This window comes from Petromyzon marinus, chromosome 17, assembly GCF_048934315.1.
Source record: "Petromyzon marinus isolate PM22_M1 ecotype Great Lakes invasive population chromosome 17, UKy_Petmar_22M1.pri1.0, whole genome shotgun sequence".
NCBI classification, from domain to species: Eukaryota; Metazoa; Chordata; class Hyperoartia; order Petromyzontiformes; family Petromyzontidae; genus Petromyzon; species Petromyzon marinus.
The window spans coordinates 694178-713086 of NC_133683.1; the positions used below are offsets into that span (position 1 = coordinate 694178).

General features: G+C 42.9%; 1 long non-coding RNA gene across 1 annotated transcript; it reads right to left on the reverse strand.

The window, feature by feature from the left end:
• Window positions 1–2318: 2318 nt before the first annotated feature.
• On the reverse strand, window positions 2319–4813 carry LOC142924790 (uncharacterized). Its single transcript, XR_012941862.1, has 3 exons — window positions 4758–4813; window positions 3301–3398; window positions 2319–2439 (listed from the first exon to the last, which is right to left on the reverse strand). It is a non-coding gene; the product is annotated as an uncharacterized LOC142924790 (long non-coding RNA).
• Between the last annotated feature and the right edge of the window lie 14096 nt (window positions 4814–18909).

Below are 18909 nucleotides of genomic sequence, written 5' to 3' on the forward strand. Positions count from 1 at the left end.
GTGTCCACGGTAAGGGGCAGGGCATAAACAGAGGTGGGGCCTAGGGGAAGTGTGGGTCTTAAAAGGAAAGTCACGGAGTGAAAAGAGGAAGAAAACGAGCCTAATCAGGAAGGGGCGGAGCCAGGAGGACGCCACACCCAGAAGGATGTCGCATCTACCTGGACAACACACCCAGAGATCAGTGCATCACATTCGCAGGGACGGCACCCCCGATAGCTGGGCATGACACTGAATGGCACAAACCTGCAGGTTGTGTGGATTGCCGGATCAAACCAGGCTGGCAGGATGTTGGGATAATTTTGCTCCTTGAAGTCGCTGATCTTGAAAATTGAAAAGCTGTCCTCCGTGTACCCATGCATTGTAGGCGAACCTGTGCCATACTCTGCTGAGTATCCATAATAATACACCAGGCGTGGGATGATGTCCGTTGTGAACGCCAAGATGCATGACTGTGGAATTAGCATACGGAGGCACAGCGATAGCGGTCACTTAGCATGCAATGATTTGACCAAGGCTTCTGAACATCTTACCTTGGCAATTACATTAATTTTCACAAATACAATTTGGGGGGTTGCTGCCAGAGTGAAATGGTTACCATATAAGGACTTGCAATCTGGCAGTCGTCAGTTCAGTCTCCTGACACAACAGTTGAAGCAATGGATCATTTTCTTAAATCTCCCCCACCTCTGTCCAATTAGCAATATAAATGGGTTCATCACTGTTTTAGCGCAGGTAATTCCACATCTTACAACATGTCTGGTCATCATGGAAGAGTAGGCCAAATACCGTGTAGAGGGGTTCTCTAGAGCTACCTTTAGTTGAGGCCCTTCTGCCAGCAGTGACATGAGCAAGCAATTGCAAGGCTTTACCTTTTGCGATTTTGGGAGAGAGTGGATAGGAGCGGTGGTGCAGTGATTCGTGCACTGCACTTTGAATTCAGCACACATGCAATTGACTTCCAGCTACGACTAACATCAGTGACAAGTGATACCCGAACCGCTCCTGGTCCCCCACTACACCTCTTCTCAAACCTGCCATGACCAGAATGGTGAAGTATGGTAAAAAGAACCCACACGGCTAACATGACATGTTATGTTGAGCGAGAAAGCGAGCGGACAATCTGGCGACTTACATTGGTGATTACAGAGAGGGTGGCAATGATACTCAGAATGTCGGCCCAGGCTCCAATTCCTCTTGCTCGCGAAACCACAGGCCTCCTCATCTTTGTTACGAGCTTCCACGCGTCGACCCGCACTTCGATGATGTTGTTCAGCAGTGCGAGCAATGGCGCAAGTGGAAATGATGCCACGAAGAGAGTGACAAACCCGAATTGGATAACTGGGGTATATTTTGAGAATGGGTAGGGGGGCAAGGATAGGATAATGAGTGAAACAGGATATAGACACACACTCTTAATGCTGTTATGTTGTGATTACTTTAAGCAAACAAAACATGTTTTCAATGCATTGAATGTGTTTTAGTCAAAGGAGACCCCAAAATATGATCACATTTTCGTATCATTTGTTCACAAAATTATCGTGTCCATTACATTGGCCACTGAGATGCGACCAGCCACTACCATCTTTAATGCTCAGCTCTGGTTCACCTGGGTTTCTTTTGCACCATTTTCCACCACTAGGTGGCTATAATAACTAGATCACATCCTGTATTGAGGACTCCATTAACCGTACCACACATTTTTAGGCATATGCACTGTGGCTGAAATGCCAACAAATCACAGCAGTTAACCACAGTGGACATGATGCACAAGAGTTTTAAATAAATAGTAAGGGGGAGAAACGTCAACCCAAGCTGACCAATGTAGCTGCATTGGTTAGCAGACAAGAGGAGCAAATATGTGCTCCTATTGTTTCTAAAACTTAACTCCGTACATATGCACATACACGCATGCTCAAAGACAATTGTGTTACAGTATATCCATAGATTGGTGCCTATGGCCAAATCACCCAGTATGCGTCAGATTTAATCAGATCCCAGAAGTTAAGGAGAGCTGAGCCTGAAAATTGGTTGGATGGGTGACCATGCAATAGTTATTGTGGGGTTGTGAGCAGCATAGGACAGTGCAGCAAATTACATTGTTGTATTGTACATCTAAGCTCTTACATCTGTGCTCCCTGCCTTCAACAACCCGAAGTGTGGGTAATTTCCCTCCCACAACAATGTCCGACAGATACACAGGGGCCGTACACACGTGCCTATATAGTCAAATGATACCCAATTGTGTGTTTTTTTTATAATAAAGTAAAACGCGTTGACTCCATAGTGTGATCCTCTGAGCTCATTGTACCCATCTCGAGGTATTCATCAAAGAGTCCAAGTGGGCTCTGGGGCTGTAGGTCCATGTCTTGCTCCCAGCGCGTGTAGACAGCCTCAGGCCTTAGCTTGGCCCGACGCTGGGCCCACCAATTGCTGAACCATCTGGGGAATTGTGGAGGGAGGTACGCATGTGCAGACACAGAGACACCCTTACACACGTGCATATCCATTTGTTCATCAAAACTAGGTTTGCTATTTCATAGCTTTCCACTGCGTTTTCAGGTTGTATCATGTGAATATCCCAAGCACGTGGAGCGAAACGTCAAGACATGCCAAACAATATGCGGTATGACACAAAACATGTCAGAGAGCTGTACAAACAACTGCTAAAACCTAAGTAGTAGCTGTTTTTCATTTAGCCCGTTGTCAATCCACTACACTCTTTCAGTCATGGGAGTTGCTTGTCTAATATTATGAAACTATGTACAAAGCGTCTGATCGGAATATCGCATGATACTAACGAGGTGAACTTTGTCCACTTGACTGGTGTTCACTGCTTAACCAGTGCACACTGCTAACAAGCTGTCGACCCGACTTTTCGCTGAATGCGTTTTCACACAACACATTTGCATTGTAACATGGTTCTTATATTTGGGAAAACTTTTCACACAACGTGGAACGTGTCCATTATAATGTGGAATGCACACTGTTAAAACGCCGAACGCGGCAATTATAATGCTTTCCTGAGCAGTCGACGATGAACGACTGTCTGGAGTTGCGCGGCTGAGCAGTTTGATACAGGATGCCGAATGATACAGTAACACGGCAGCCTAGCCTGAGTTGTTTATCCCACTTTGGAATGACTGCAGGTTGAATGTACTGTGAAAATGTGATTAACTCAGTAATTCCTTGCTTTGCGCGTTTTTACTTCAGGCGGAAATTTTCAGGAACGCATCTACCGCGTTACACGAGGAAACGCCGTAATCAGACTTCACAGCTTTCATGTGTTCATGCGATACTTACGGGATGATGACCTCCTGAAAATTGCCAACCATCTGCTTCACTACCATGATCACAGTGAGTTGAGAAGTCAGTTCAAAGAGACAGCCGTTTGGGGGACACTGGAGGGGGGATGGGGTGGAGAATAGATTCAGGTTAAACACTGAAGATATGAAATATTGGGTAATACATATATGGATACCACACATCATTTCTAATGATCCTCTCACATTCTTCTCTTCAGTCAATTGCACACTGCAAAAGTGACGGCTCCATATGTTAGAGGGGACAGTGATTAAGAATATCAATATTCTCCAGATTATAAGAAACACTTTCCCCCTCCCCCTCATGTATTTTAAATAAAGAAAATGGTGGCGCATCTGATAATGTTTTGTTTGTTGTCCTTCCCCCACACATCCGATGCAGACTGTGTACGGTGCAAAATAAGTTCAACACACAACATGCATACTGCAGTTGGTGTTTAGTATCAGGTGAGTTTAATTCCAGAGCATCGTCTAGTAAATATAATAATCGTAAAACATGAAATTAAGTTGGTAGAAAACACAGAGGCACTTAAATAATAAGCTGTATTCTTTATCCTTTATCTGTATTGTTTTTGAGAGGATTTCAATCAATGAATCGCCCTCGTGACGATTTTCTGCAAATCTGCAGCAGAAGTAGGCACCTTAATATAACACCAAATATACTCATAATAATCATCTCATGTGTCAACAAGTCTGCCTTCAAACAGAAACATGAGCAACAGGGGCACATTTTGGGCAATGGACTTTCTTCCGAGCATAGGCTGCAAATACTCAGGGTGACTCTGAATGGCAATTATGTAAATGTTAAACTACGTGTCATTAACACTGTCTTAATGACATTGATTTAACGTGTGCACAACGCAATGCTGCTTAATTCCTTACTCCAGAATTCGTTCTTGATATATTACGGGGCCGTTCTCTAACACAACGTGCTCCACTGCGCCACAGTGAGTCATAGGTAGTGGCTAAATATATCCTTGAGGGGGTCTGAAATACTGTACATTTTTAAGGATGATCAAATATATAATTTTAAATAAATGGCGTTTGATAAATACGGTATATAATTGAAAATGTCCAATGAGAGACCACAAGGGTAGTACTTGCAAAGTATGTGATAAACTAACACCCTAAAGGTAACTGGGTTACCAATTGCATCAGTCTAACACGTGTTCTGCTCGTGGTGACCTCGTGCTCTCTCAAGTCTGGTTTCGAAAACTTTTTTACTCCGGAGACTGTGTTAATGCTAGAGCTGGTGACCAGGTGTGAAGACAATGAGGCCTTTTAGAGTTCCAAAAGAAAGAGTCCTTATTTCGACATTTCACCAACAGCACGGTGTGAAGACAATTGTTGGGAAAAATATCAACTACAAAAGTAAAACATAAAAATGTTGTACAAACAGCATAGAAAAGACAGGGCCAACCCCTCAGATCTACACACCTCCTCGATTCTCCATTTTCCAAAGTAAGTGTAGCTTCCGGGGAAGCCGATGAATTTCCCTTTGAAAAATGCAATGTAGAAAGACGCCGAGTAGAAGTTGACGAACTGAAATAAGAATTTCTTGAACGTCAGCCGATACTCATATTCTCCTTGCGTCTTGGGCATCTCTGTGGGTATGATACAAAGGCACACAGGGACACAGACATCAAACAGGGCAATCGGTTTTGATGTTACTTACATAGTTTCTGGCACACAGGCTACGAAAAGCCACTGATAATGATGCCGCATTGAGGAATAGCAACATTTCACAATGTGACGTGCTTTGATATCCATTAAAATGAATTTGAAGATCAAAAGTGAATTTCAAAGATGTTGCTGGGGAATGAGTGACAGTGGACAAGTTGTTTACCAGGTGTTGTTCACCACATTCACCCTGTGGAGTGTCCTTCAGTCTCCATTTGCAATTAAGCCATTTACACTGTCCGTATGATGTCTGAAAGCCAGTGCACTTGATTTTCAAATATCTTTAAGGTGTATTAAATTTCGATTTAAAGCTTTCGTGACTGCAAGGATTCATTTTCTTTGGTTCTTTCGGTAAAGTCACGTAGAATGAGAATAAAATAATAAATTGATAAAATAAAATAACACAATAATATTCTCACGACGCTTCGGCCACAACACAAGCGGCCTTCATCAGGTGAAGGGACGAGACTGTCTGGAGGACAGCGCTAATTATCATGGGTCACCTTTCAGAGGGGGTGCAGGCTTCAGCAGGATAAATTACTAATAAAGGGCTCAGTAGCGGGCAACATGACCAACACAAGCAGAGAGCTGTTTGCTGGCTAGAAGGTAGCAATGCAGCAGTGAGGGTCAGCCCACAATTACATTCAGTGATTCAATGGATCGAGAGGTGAAATCAGAGCGCTAAGTTGGCACCATTGAGATCCTGGGTTTAAATCCAGGCAGCGACCTCTGGTAACATGTGTTCTCAAGTGCAGTAAATTAATGGCTTCAGGACTATTACTAATGATGGCATTACATCTGTAACATACACCATTTGGTTCATCACTTAATTTGGTGAAATTTTAGTTGTGAGAATGAGCAATTTGACTGTTACGAGATTAACATTACATTCCGTAGCAGTGTGGAATGAAAAGTGCTTCCCTCTAATGTGTGAACCAGAGTTCACTTGAATGAAGGGTCTCAGAGGTAGCTCACTTCTAGGGCCATTTCATGACATTAAGGGTTGCACTGGTCTACAAGAGATCCCATTGGATACTTCATCTCAAGACACGATTCTGATAGCCCAATCGGAATGAAACTGGAGGAAAAATTTAACAGAGTTCTGACAAAAACAGGCAGTAGTTGAACAAGTGATTGGATGATGCACTGATGCTGCTATTCATGGCCTCATGGTGCAAGGTTAAAATCATGATGACATTTTACAGCGACAATATTTACCATGCACAACATTTATCCAATCTTCAAATTTACATGTGTTCTCTGGTGGCGTATAATAAAATAAACATATGCAAACCGTGATGGTGATAACACCTACCCAGATCAGTGAGGACGAGGGCCAGCTTGTCGTAACCTTTGTTGAGTAGTAATATGATTACGATGTTGAGGATGGAGGCCGTGATGGTGGTAACCATATCAGGTGTGAGTAGGGCACCGATCACCTTGATCTTGGTCACATGATTGGGGATACTCGAGGAGAGTATGCCAAAGATGGACAGGCGGTAAACAACCACACCCAAAATTGCAGCAAGAATCAGGAGGATCTGCCAGTAACACAAGAAACACAGAGGTGGGTGAGATTTACAGTCTTGTAGCTCTTTTCCACTGTATAACCAAGCCGTGAGTTAGCTGTGCCAAGCTAGCCTGGTGTGACTCAGGAGGTGCCAGTTCGTTTGTCTACTGCAGAACCAAATGACTGGCAAAACGTCGTACTCAGATTGTAGATATTGTGGATTTGCTGTACTAGTAACGAATTGGCATGTTCTGTTTACGTGAACAACTTTACTAATTGGCTGTGTCGGGTGGTGGTGGGTTTCATGGCATATATTTACGCGATCTAACCCAAAAAAAATATTATGGATGATATTGGTCGCGAAAAGCTTACATGTTAAACAGAACCTGAGCTGTTTCGCTAACATCACACACAATGAACGTGTAATGGTAACGTCACTTGGTCAAATGTAGAAAATGATGCAATGTTATGAAAGGAATTACTATCCCTGGCCCTGCTAGACCTCGAGCCAGGTTCAGATGTGAAGTTGAGACCAAAAGCTACAAGGCCAAGGTGAGGCCAAGGCGGCAGCTTTTTAGGCCACAATCAGTGTCAAGGTCACTCAAGGTTGGGTGCGCTAGTATGAGGCCAGTGTCAAGGTCGGTACCTCTAAGAAACCTCCTCGGACTGAGGCCACACACTCAAGGCCAAGGAGCTGAGGACATGTTTTTCATCTGGCCTTAAGGCCGAGTACTGGTCTCGAGAAACCCAAATCGAGGTTGACAGGAGCAGGTGGATAACATGATATGGCTCATGAGGTATTCATTGCCTTGGGGCAGCAGTAGATATTTCAGGTGATTGGATTGACAAAGGGCTGTAAGTTATATGATTATGCATGTATCTATACCCCCACTTGTAATCACTCAATGGATCACACAGGAGGAACAACATAGTTTGAGAGCGATTCTGACTGGGGGAGCAGCGTGTGGAGGTTGGGATTGGGTCAAGTAAAAATATATATGTATAACCCGTATATGAATCCACTGCTGGATGGTGGCCTCCCCAAACCTGTGCAGGTTGTCAGGGTTATTTTCCCATACTTCACCATGCACACCAGTACAGGTTGGTAAAGGATGGAAGCATGAGAATGCAGTTCTCTGTTGGCCACAAGGTAGCTCTGCAGCAGCCTACAGTCCATTTTGTGCATGATGGTTACCGATTCGTGCAGTACCCAGGCTCAAAACCTGCTTCGCCTCCAAGATGAGGCACATAGCAGGTGACTTGACCATAGCTCACTGGATCAGGAGAAGGGGTTCAATGTTGCTGTTGAGTTGGCGGACTCACCCAGAACAACACCATGATCCCAGAGAGGCAGTAACGGAACCTCAGTATCCTCTTAGGCATATGAGGCTCCTCCTCCTGCACTCACAATGCACGGACATAGACGGAAAAGCATTTGTATATAGATTAGTCTGTAGGAGTGACCAATGTTAGTGTGAGCCGTTAAGGTTGACTGATGAACCATTATTTGTTTTCCCCACTACTAGTTAAGCATGCGATGATATAAAGGAATGGATTTGATGGTTCTGATGTCTGAGAGTTGAGCTGGCAGCGCTGAGATTCATTGGCTTGAATCCAGGCAGCTGCCTACAATTAAACCAAGTAGTAAGCCGATCAGCCTGGTCACCAATATTACATTTGTTTCTTTTCTTAATTTGGCCAAATTTCACCTTTCAGAATAAAAAAAGATTAGTTTGACCATCATGAACATTTCTTTGTAGCAGGGCTGATGGGAAAGGGCCACCCTCTAGTGTGTGTTCACTTGAAGGGATCTTAGAAGTAATTATGTAACATCTGCTTGAGCAAACCTTTCCATAACATAGAGTTCCAAATGGACATTGTTTCATAACGATTCCGATAGTACAATCGGGATAATATTGGGAGGAAAACAAAATTGAGCAAAGGCCAACAAATATGTTAGAAGAAAAACTAGGAAAACAGTGAACAGTTACACATGCAACATTACAAAACAGAGGTGTGTGTGTGCAATGAGGTAGTCGCCGTGGTGACAGCAAAAAGCATTACCATGGTGATGATGTTACATTTCGTGGTCGTGCAGCGAGCCAGGTACTCGGGCCGGATGGGGTCTCCCTCCTGCGCCGCTGCCGTCAGGTCCCAGCGGTACGCGAGCGATGCCTGGCGACGCTTCCAAAATTCCAGGAACACCGTGGCTGTTGCGACACACCACACGGGGAGGATTTACTTTGAAAAGTAATTTGACTATCGATTGCTCAAGGGTTCAAAAGTTACCTAATGTAGTCTGTTAAATGTAATGTTCAAAGTAACTTCATTAGTATTTTTTTTGTCTTTCATAAATACCTTTATTGGCTTTTTTTGGTACATTGCCACAATTTTATCCCACTTGCACCATGAGTGGCACGGCATGAGATTGAGATTTCTTTTGGATCTATAACAGAGCAGTGCTGCTCTTCGTGTTACAAAACGTTACACAAAAGCGAATGTCACAGAGCTACCTCTGTGATCTCTGATCCACATAGTAGGGGTAGCTCTTTCCCAACTGCTTTGCCACGGAGAGGAGCGTTTGTTACGTGATAGTCAAGCTAACATTTTTATTCTCAGAGCTGGAATGTAGCCAAATTAAGTACAGAAGCAACTTCAACATTATGGATTTTTTCTATTTGTTGTGCAGATATCGGTGATTGAGTTGAGACCATCATCTCGCTATAATTGAAAAACTTGTTTAATCGCAGGTGGCCACTTTCATTTCAACACAGAATCTCAGCGGCGGCAACGCAGCACTCTGAACTCTGAGCCACCTGGCCACTTTGTATTTTTCATGGAATCGCCTTGGGGTAGCGCATTCGTTGCTTGTTGCAGAGGTTCGTGGTTCAAATTATGTGGCTGCCCTGATTAATATTGCCGGTGTATTAATTACACAAAAATACACACCATCTGCTTCACAGTGGACATTAAAGATTATCGGTTATCATTCGTAAGAGTAGGACAATGTGTACAAGTCATGGTCCAAATGTGCCCTCATTGAGCAGTGGGTTCATAATAGGACTGTCAGGATCACTGCATACGAACATTGCAAGACATGATGGTACTGTATATGGTTGTACGTATGTATGTTGAACTTCTTTAACACTGTACGTGGCCAAATGTGCTCATCATCATTGCAAACATGTTGATACTTGTCACTGTGTCTGGACAATGTGTGCCAATGCTTAGAATCACTTACCCCAAAGTCCCATGAAAACTGCGAAGAATATGGTGACCGGATTTTCATACATGTGTGAAGTCTGCAACGGCACAATCAGAGGTGTTAGTCACAATTAAACCTTAAATCTTAGCATCCACGTCTTTTCAATATCAACAGCAGGAAAGTAACGATGCATCGATTGATTTTTAAGTTAAAATAGATTAATCACTCATGAAACATCCATTAAATTGTGGAGATGACAATGCTCTACAATGTCTGATATTATAGTGCTATTCATGTATCAAACAAATCTGTATAAATGTGACAGAAAGAGCAAAATAAGCAATGGGCAGTTCCATGATTGTGGACATACATTTCAGACACTTTAAAGTGAATAATCATTATTTCGGCATGACATGTCAACTAATTAGCACTGAAATTCAGATTTCAAAATACTTTGTCCACTTGTATTGATCGTGGAGAAATACTCATGAAATACATCGTGTCGGATTTACTCAAAGTAACTTTTGCACTCCCGCTGGGATGTGACGATGCATTCATTTTCATGTATTTGTCTAACCATCGACTTAGTCCATTAAAATACCCTATTTGCTAAAACTATAACTAACTACCTTCAAAATGATCACACGTGTATTATTAGTATAATATTTTTTTAACACCCACACGAATGGCAGCATAGTGTTTAGCATGATGTGCTGCAATCTAGTGATCATGGTTAATGTTAATGATACAATCTCAGCAATGTGAGTTGGCTTTGTGATAATGATGCACATCACCAATAACCAATAAGTATCCTTATTTAGAGGGAACATCGATGGTGTATTTGTGTGATACCTTCGCAGTCTCGCAGGTATCATTTAGCCTCCAAAAGGTGCATTTTTGGTCACACTGGGGACACATGACCAAGGATCCTCCGATGGTGTTGTTGCATATTTCTCCACTGCACACATAGACACGCACGAACATAAACACACTAATGGGCATAATACACTTGGATGAGAAATATAATTTGCCTAAAGGTCATGCCACCTTTGAATGTGTCATACCCTCCCTTTAAACAAAGTCAGACTAAATTATGGGTTCCAACGTCGAGCATTTTCCAAAGTAAAATGTATTTCCTGATGTTTAATTATAATTTTCGTTGATATCAGTGGTGTAACATCTCTATGTATTGATTTCCAGGGGTGTTTACAGCCCTTTTATCAATCCACTTCTGGCTGAGGGCCTCCCCACACCTCGTGGGTCATGAGGGCTATTTAATTCTAGTCATCCCACACTGGTCAGTACGGGTTGAATATGGGAAGCGAAGACTCCAGACACAGAGTACAGCAATGTATTTCCTGCACTTGCTCCCCGCTGTCCGTCATGCAGCTCCACAGAGTCTATGTGTGTAAGTCGTATTATAAGGATACGTTTCACATTTAAACATTTTGGATTTGAATATGTTTTGCTTTTGATTTTCGGATTATTTACAATTCGTAAGAATGTACAATATATTCATGTGAACAAGAGTGACGAAACCCGATGCCACGTGATACGTGTCGTCGTGAGTGACGTCACAATGGGCGATGTCATGTTTTCTGAGCAATCCAAAACAATGTTTAATTTTCCCTGGATTGTCCGAAATATTGTAGCTAGGCTTGATTTTTTGGATTTACTTTTAGAAACAGAGACATTTGGAACATATATACATATACAATATATTGAATGTACTATATTTGTACTGTATATGTATATAAACTGTATGAGATTGTATATATGTACATATGTACTTTAATAGTGAAATGTTAAAGATGTGGCCCTGAAATTGCTTGCTCATGCCACTGCTGGTGGAAGGTCCTCCACTAAAGAATGCTCTAGATTGCCCATCGAGATGATATTTGGCCTACTCGTCCATGATGGCCAGACGTCTTGGACACGGTGGGAGTACCCACATTTTACCCCATCACATCTGAACTGCCAATCATCTAACTGCGGTGTCTCCGTTTATACTGCTGAGCATATGTGGGATAATTGAAGAAACCTAGCCATTATTTCAGCTGCCATGCCAGGCGATCGCACTGGAAATCTATAAACTGCAATTCTAGAAATGTAACTATTACACCATGGCAGCATCCCATGGGATTGTATATAAGTGTATATGTATGTCTATATGTACTTTACGTGTATATGTACTTGTGTATAGCCTTAGTAGGTGCTTTCTGATACTCATTGTTCAGTCTGTATTGCTATACAGGAGATCTGTGTGAGTTCTACATCTGACACATGAGTGTATGTGTGTGTGTGTTTGTATGCATTTGTCTGTATGCATGTGTCGGGCCAGTACCTAGTGATGTCACGGTCCTTGCTGAATACTCCAAAGAAAAAGGAGATCAGGCCGACGATTGCAGCGAAGATCAGCATCTTTGTGTAGAAGCCGAGCCATGCAAAATAGAGCCCCACTTGCTCCCCGAAGTATGACCTGTGCCGACAACATCACTCGCACACACAGCGCAAACATCACCAACCGCACATGGCACCAGTGGTGTAGCTATCGAATATGTAAGCAAGGACCATGGGCTGGAGGGAAATGTGAAGAGCAGGGAAGGCATGGGCAAATGCTATTCTGGAACTCCATTTCCCCAGCCATCTGTGCTATCAACTCCCAGCTAGCATTCAAGTCCAGCCTTAGGACCTTTCTGGACAGAGCACGTCCCTAAGAGGTACGATGGCCTGTGGTCGAGACTAAGAATGATGTGGCAGTCAAGAGAAGGAATGCGTCTGAGAGGATGTGCACCACAGAGATTTAAGTAATGAAATCAGCATGTGTGCAGGAGCCACATGGATTGTTGCATCAGGAGACTGGGAGAGATGGCGAAGGCTTGGGGAAGTCTTCATCCAGCAGTGGATAGGGCATGAACTTACCGCACAAGGTCAAGAGGCTGCTCCTTGAAAGAGCGCCCGGCTCTCGCCCACTCCCGTCGCAGCGTGTTGCGGTCGCCCAGCGTGTTCGGGTTTTTGGTGGGATGAACAGACTCACTCTGACATGGGGAAAGCAATTGTTAGTCACAAACACTGCATGGACATTCACAAATTACCAGCTCCACCCCCCCAAAACTCTGCCGTGGCGCTGCTGTGGTGTAATGGTGTTGCACACTTGCACACTGCACTGGACATGGGAACGACAGTTAAAACAATGACCACGTTTCTTAATCACGCTGCTTCTTCCCAGCAAGCAGTGTAAATGGGTGCACCCACAGTTAATCTATTGGTTGTTCACGTGTTGTGGGATGAAGTGTGGGTACTTCTAATTCTTCCAAAGACTTCTGTCCCACGTGAAATAGTCGGCCAAATACCCTTGAGAATGGCTCTCTAGAGTGCTCGTGGAGTCCTTTCCAATGCATGGATATTGAACTTCTTTTGCACCGTATGTAGCCAACCATGCAAATCAGAGGTGTGTTTAGTGAGCTGGGGAACCTGGACACCTATGCGGCGCATCTCTGTGGGACACTAATGTTAAGTATGTGGTAAGCTTTAGACTATGCAATAGCGTCCTAAACAGGTGTGCAATTCAGGTGTTGTACATAGGCCTCCTGTAAGGTGTCAGTGTGCCCTCCACCCCCTACCCCCCCAACAACTTACGTCATGCAGTGGATAGGCTGCAGTATAGCAGCCATTTTCAATCATTTGGTTGATATTTAATATGTTCGTGCTGTCTTGTGGCATGGGGTTTTGCAGCATGTAGTGGACCTGTGTGAGCACACATGACACACATGACAAACATTACATGCATGAAACATAGGGCTGGGTGGGTAAGCTATTATTGACTCACTCCACTCTGAAATGTTTCCCCCTCTCCAACCACCACCAGCCTACACAGTTATAATGGGCCCACAACTCTTATTGAGTCCCGACTCGGAAAGGTCCATAGAACACTCCAAAAACTGAAGCAGATATGTACTGATTTCAGCAAGTACAATATCCAGATTTCAAGGAGACATTTTATGCATGCTTCCCATGCACAAAGGCAATTTATTCAGAATACAATACTATCAAAACCCCAAATGCCCATAATATTGGCTCGACAGGATACCTGCTCACCAAGAACCATATCAACAGTAGTCTTTCATTCTTTTGTTGTGCAGGGGAGAGTGATTGAGGGGACGTGGTTATATAATGTGGGCAGGACTTACAAAGGGTGGGGCTGCTAGCTCACCATGTCTCCTGGTTAAGCATCCCAAAAATTTGGTAGCTTTCTCTACAGGGACACATATTACCACAACCCCTAAATCATAAATCCAGGCATTCTTAATAAACCATAATGATTTACACTTCTAACCACATGTCACTCAGAGATCGCAAGTTGCGATACAGAGCTGAAAACTTTAATTAAAATGATAAAAACACGACAAAACCCTATTAAATTAACTTGTTTTTGCAAAAAAACCACCTCATTCTGGCATTATTTATACAGCATTATTGATACAAACGTACGATTTGGCTGCGTACGGCCGGTGGGATGAGGACGTCATGATCCTTTATAGGATAGATGTCCTGCTGCGAACGCCGGTAGGGTGCCGTGAAATAGTCCGGTTGTTTGGGCACGGCTCCCGGCTTCAGGTGGTGAATATTTCCCAGGTAGTGAAGAGGCCCACTGTCTGAGCCTGACACCTGGGGGAGGTCGCTCTCCTTGAGTGGCACCTGTTTGATTTTAAATGTATTAAACCCTTTGCCTCGAACACATGGAATCATCATCAGCCAAAATCAGTCCACGAATGGATGAAGGTCTCCCCAAGTTGTTGCAATCTATACAAGTCCTATAATACAACAAGTCCTTTAATACAACAAGTCCTATAATACAACAAATCCTATAATACAACAAGTCCTATAATACAACGTTCTATACAAGTCCTATAATACAACAAGTCCTATAATACAACAAGTCCTTTAATACAAGTCCTATAATACAACAATTCCTATAATACAACAAGTCCTATAATACAACAAGTCCTATAATACAAGTCCAATAATACAACAAGTCCTATAATACAACAAGTCCTATAATACAACAAGTCCTATAATACAACAAGTCCTATAATACAACAAGTCCTATAATACAACATTCTATACAAGTCCAATAATACAACAAGTCCTATAATAATACAAGTCCTATAATACAACAAGTCCTATAATACAACAAGTCCTATAATACAACAAGTCCTATAATAATACAAGTCCTATAATACAACAAGTCCTATAATACAACAAGTCCTATAATACAACAAGTCCTATAATACAACAAGTCCTATAATACAAGTCCTATAATACAACAAGTCCTATAATACAACATTCTATACAAGTCCTATAATACAAGTCCTATAATACAACAAGTCCTATAATACAACAAGTCCTATAATGCAACAATTAATATGCCAAAAGCCTCCACTGCATATCCCACCCACTCTTCAAGTTGTCCCACCAATATCCCCAGTCATGAGCACACGCACATGAGCCAATCTTATCTCGCCATCTCTATGATATACATCATCTTGGGCACGTTCTCTCCTTCTGCTGCCACTCCAATGTCATTTTCGGCCAGCAGACATCATCCCTTCAAGCAACGTGCCCTTCCCGAGCCCATTCACTTTTCTAAAAAGAGTCAATATGTTGCTAATATGCATATTTTTCCAAATGTACGTTTTTCTAATCCGTTTGTATATTTACGTCTCTCGATATCTCGTAATGTCAGTGCTACGATTATTATCGTTGAACGTCATACATTATAATCATCACAATCATCACCCTCACCATCATACTCTGTATCACATGCATGATCATCGCAATTATCATCACAACCATGATGAATCTTCACAAACATTATTGTCATCACATTCATTATCACCATCATAATCACAATCATCACCACAATCATCATCACAATCATCGGCATCATCATGATCATCATTACAATGACCATCAGAATCTTGCCTGGATGTGTAGAATCTCGGCATAGGTGGTGAGTGGGTTCCATGGCGCGTGTACTTTCACAAAGGTGGTGCGTCCGCTCACCGACTCCTAGTGGATGGCACGAAGTTCATCGTCAGACTCTAGATGAGTGCATTTAGTTGTATTTATTAGACTTTGTTTGACCAGGTGAGAGTTCAAGGGAACCGGATGGTCTCATTTGGAAGAGTGTCCACGGCCGCGTGGATTTTCGTGCTTGTGTCACGTGTTGTTAGCACCTCGTGCCGATCAACGTGTGGCACAACCCAAAAGCAAATTGCATAATGTACGTGCAGTTATCGAACACTTATTACTACAGTATAAATAGCTGGCATGCCACATTAAGGTGGAGACTGTTATACCCTCCAGTATAAATGGGTAAGCCACAATTAATCCATCTTAAGATTGTGCATGGTGGGGTAAAGTATGGGTATTCGCTATCTCTTTCAAGACGTCTGGCAAGCATAGAAGAGTAGGCCATATACCCTCCAGCGGGGATCTTTAGCGCTCCTACTCAAGGAATGTATGCCAGCAGTGATATTATGAAGCAATCACAGTCTAACACCTTTTTATTTGTATACAGTGTCTGTCATCTATAGCAGAGAGACACGCAGGAAACTTACCTCCTTGGGTTCAATCTCGAGATCTAGCCCCATCTTCATCAGGCTTGCCTGATATTCGGTCCTCTTCTTCTGTCAAACAAAATTGACCATCTGTGTTATACATTGTTCTCAGTTGTGTCACTGTGGGAGTCAAGTCAAGAGGTGAGGAAACTTCTTGAACTCTTACAGTGAGTAGAGCCTCACATGGGAATCAATCAGAGAACGGCTCTGCAAAGTAGCATCACTGAACTGCTTCAGTCGGTGTCACTTCAGCAGACCTTAATAAAATAAAAATTTGCACAGCTCTTTGTCAATCAACTGTTTGAGTTCACCTTATTTGTTACAGGGATGGTCTCACTTAGCTAGTTGCTTTGCTATTTTACAAGGGAGATAGATCCATTGTGCGTGGGTACAATAGCAACAAAATAAACAAAAACATCAATATTGCAGAGAATGCATACTGGGTACTTCAGCACTGTTGTAATAGTTTTCCATTTGGCAGTTAGAATGTGGATATTACATGTATCCTGTAAGTTATGTCTGGGTGTCGGTGTTGTCGGCAATATGAAAGTGGTGTATTTATTTAGGAGTTGTGGATGGAGTGTGATACGTAACGATAATTGATTGTTGTTCGCCAAAGCAGTGAGGTGTATGGTTCAGGGTATGGATGTGCGAGTTGAGTGATGGGAGTCTAGCGTTCATTGACTAGCGTGGTCTGCAGTTGACGATACAGTTTGATAAAGGATGTATACTGTGGATTTAAAGACTCGTATGGAGGTGGCAGGGTGACTCAGCAGTCAGAGAGCTGAGCTGGCACCACTGCGTCAAACCTAGGTTTAGAGGCGTGTGGTGTTGCACGTGGGGAGGGGTGATAATGCTGGGTGCAGGAAGGTGGAGCATTATTTGTAGGTTCCTCGTTCTCACCTGATTGTTGATGGCGTCCTGAGAATGGACCTCATCATCGAACGCGAGGATGAAATCGATCCGACGGACTCCATCGCAAAAGTAGACAGTGTCCTACACGCAAAGGCAAGCACACACACGAATATGAGAGATGTAATAGCTTATGCATGAAATGTATATTTATTCATAAGCTCATGATACATGTATCAGGACATAAGTTAATCTGCTATTTGTATGCAAGTTGTTTATTGCTATGATGATGTACTAGTTTACCCAGGAAAACCTCAATGAGTTTACATTTTTATTTTCAAGGAGGGTCCTACCAAGTTCTGTTTTTTTGCAGTCGAGAACGAAGTTGCTAAGTTTAATTCCAATTGAATAATTTGCATGTATTTTTTCAGCATTGGTACGTTTGGCCAATACCAGTTACACTGTGTCATTTAGCTATGGGAGGAAACCAGAGACCTGGAGAAATATGTACACAAAGCATCTAGTCCCTGTGCATTATACAAAAAACATCAGTATTTTCTAAAGTGCATTGTGGTAATGCTATCTTAAACCACCATCAAAATAAAGTTGAGCAAATGTGACAGACTAACAGCAGCAGTGATGCAGTGATATGCAACTGTGGACCGGTGTAATCCTCATTCGGACTCATCAGCACAGTATAGTCACCAAAACGCACTGCTGCAAAGGCTGGAAATCTATAAATGAGGAGCAGCCATGTCTACACTTTGGGGCCCATTAGTTGGCGAATGCAAACAACTAAATCTGTAAATACCAGGAATCTCCCATCTTTGACATTAGCCAAGTTAATTTATAGGCTGTGCAAATCCACGTTGTGCCGCATCGTACCTGGGCCAGGGTAGATTGAAATGATGACGTCGAAAAGTCTTGTGGCACCGTTGAAGGCTGAGCCTCATGCCCCTCCGCTCCCTCCTCCTCATTCATTCTCTCCACGAGCTCTGCATAGGTAATGTGGGGGTAGAGGGTTCATTGCATTAGGGACAGGGGAGGCAGGTGCAGGGATGGGAATGTCGGTAAAGAACCGCACATGGTACTCATGTGTAAAGCTTTCTCATAAATGTCGACGCTGCTCCAGTGTGAGTACACCTGTGGTATAAAGTTGTATTACCATTAGGGGACTTTTACCCCATTGAATATCGTACACTTTAACAAAGCCGTGCCCAGCATGGTCAGACACAAACCAGGGCAAAAAATATTAGTTGGAATATGCAAAGTCATTTTTGCCCTGACAGCTTGTCAGCTATACTCTTTGGTTCTTTCGGTAAAGTCACGTAGGTGGAAAAAAAAATAGAAATAGAAATAAATCACGACGTTTCGAATGCAACATAAGCACTCATCATCAGGTGTGACAACCACAGCAAGGAAACTGTTTTACTGAAGTGGGAGAGAAACCAGGGTTAGGGCAGTTAAATAAGTCAGAGAGGGGGAGAGTGGGGGGTGAATGGGGCGAGGAGTGCGAGCGCTGCAAGCGCTGCAGAGACGCTGAGAGTAAAAAAAGAGGCAACATAATTACTGCCAAGATGGAAGCTTGTCAGCTTCTGCGAGAGCTTCCCCGTGACCACACAGATCATGGTGGTTACTTGACCACATTTCAATTGAAGTGCTGTCGTCCTGACAGTTCTGTTCCTTCATCTGAAGAAGGCCACTTGTGTTGTGGCCAAA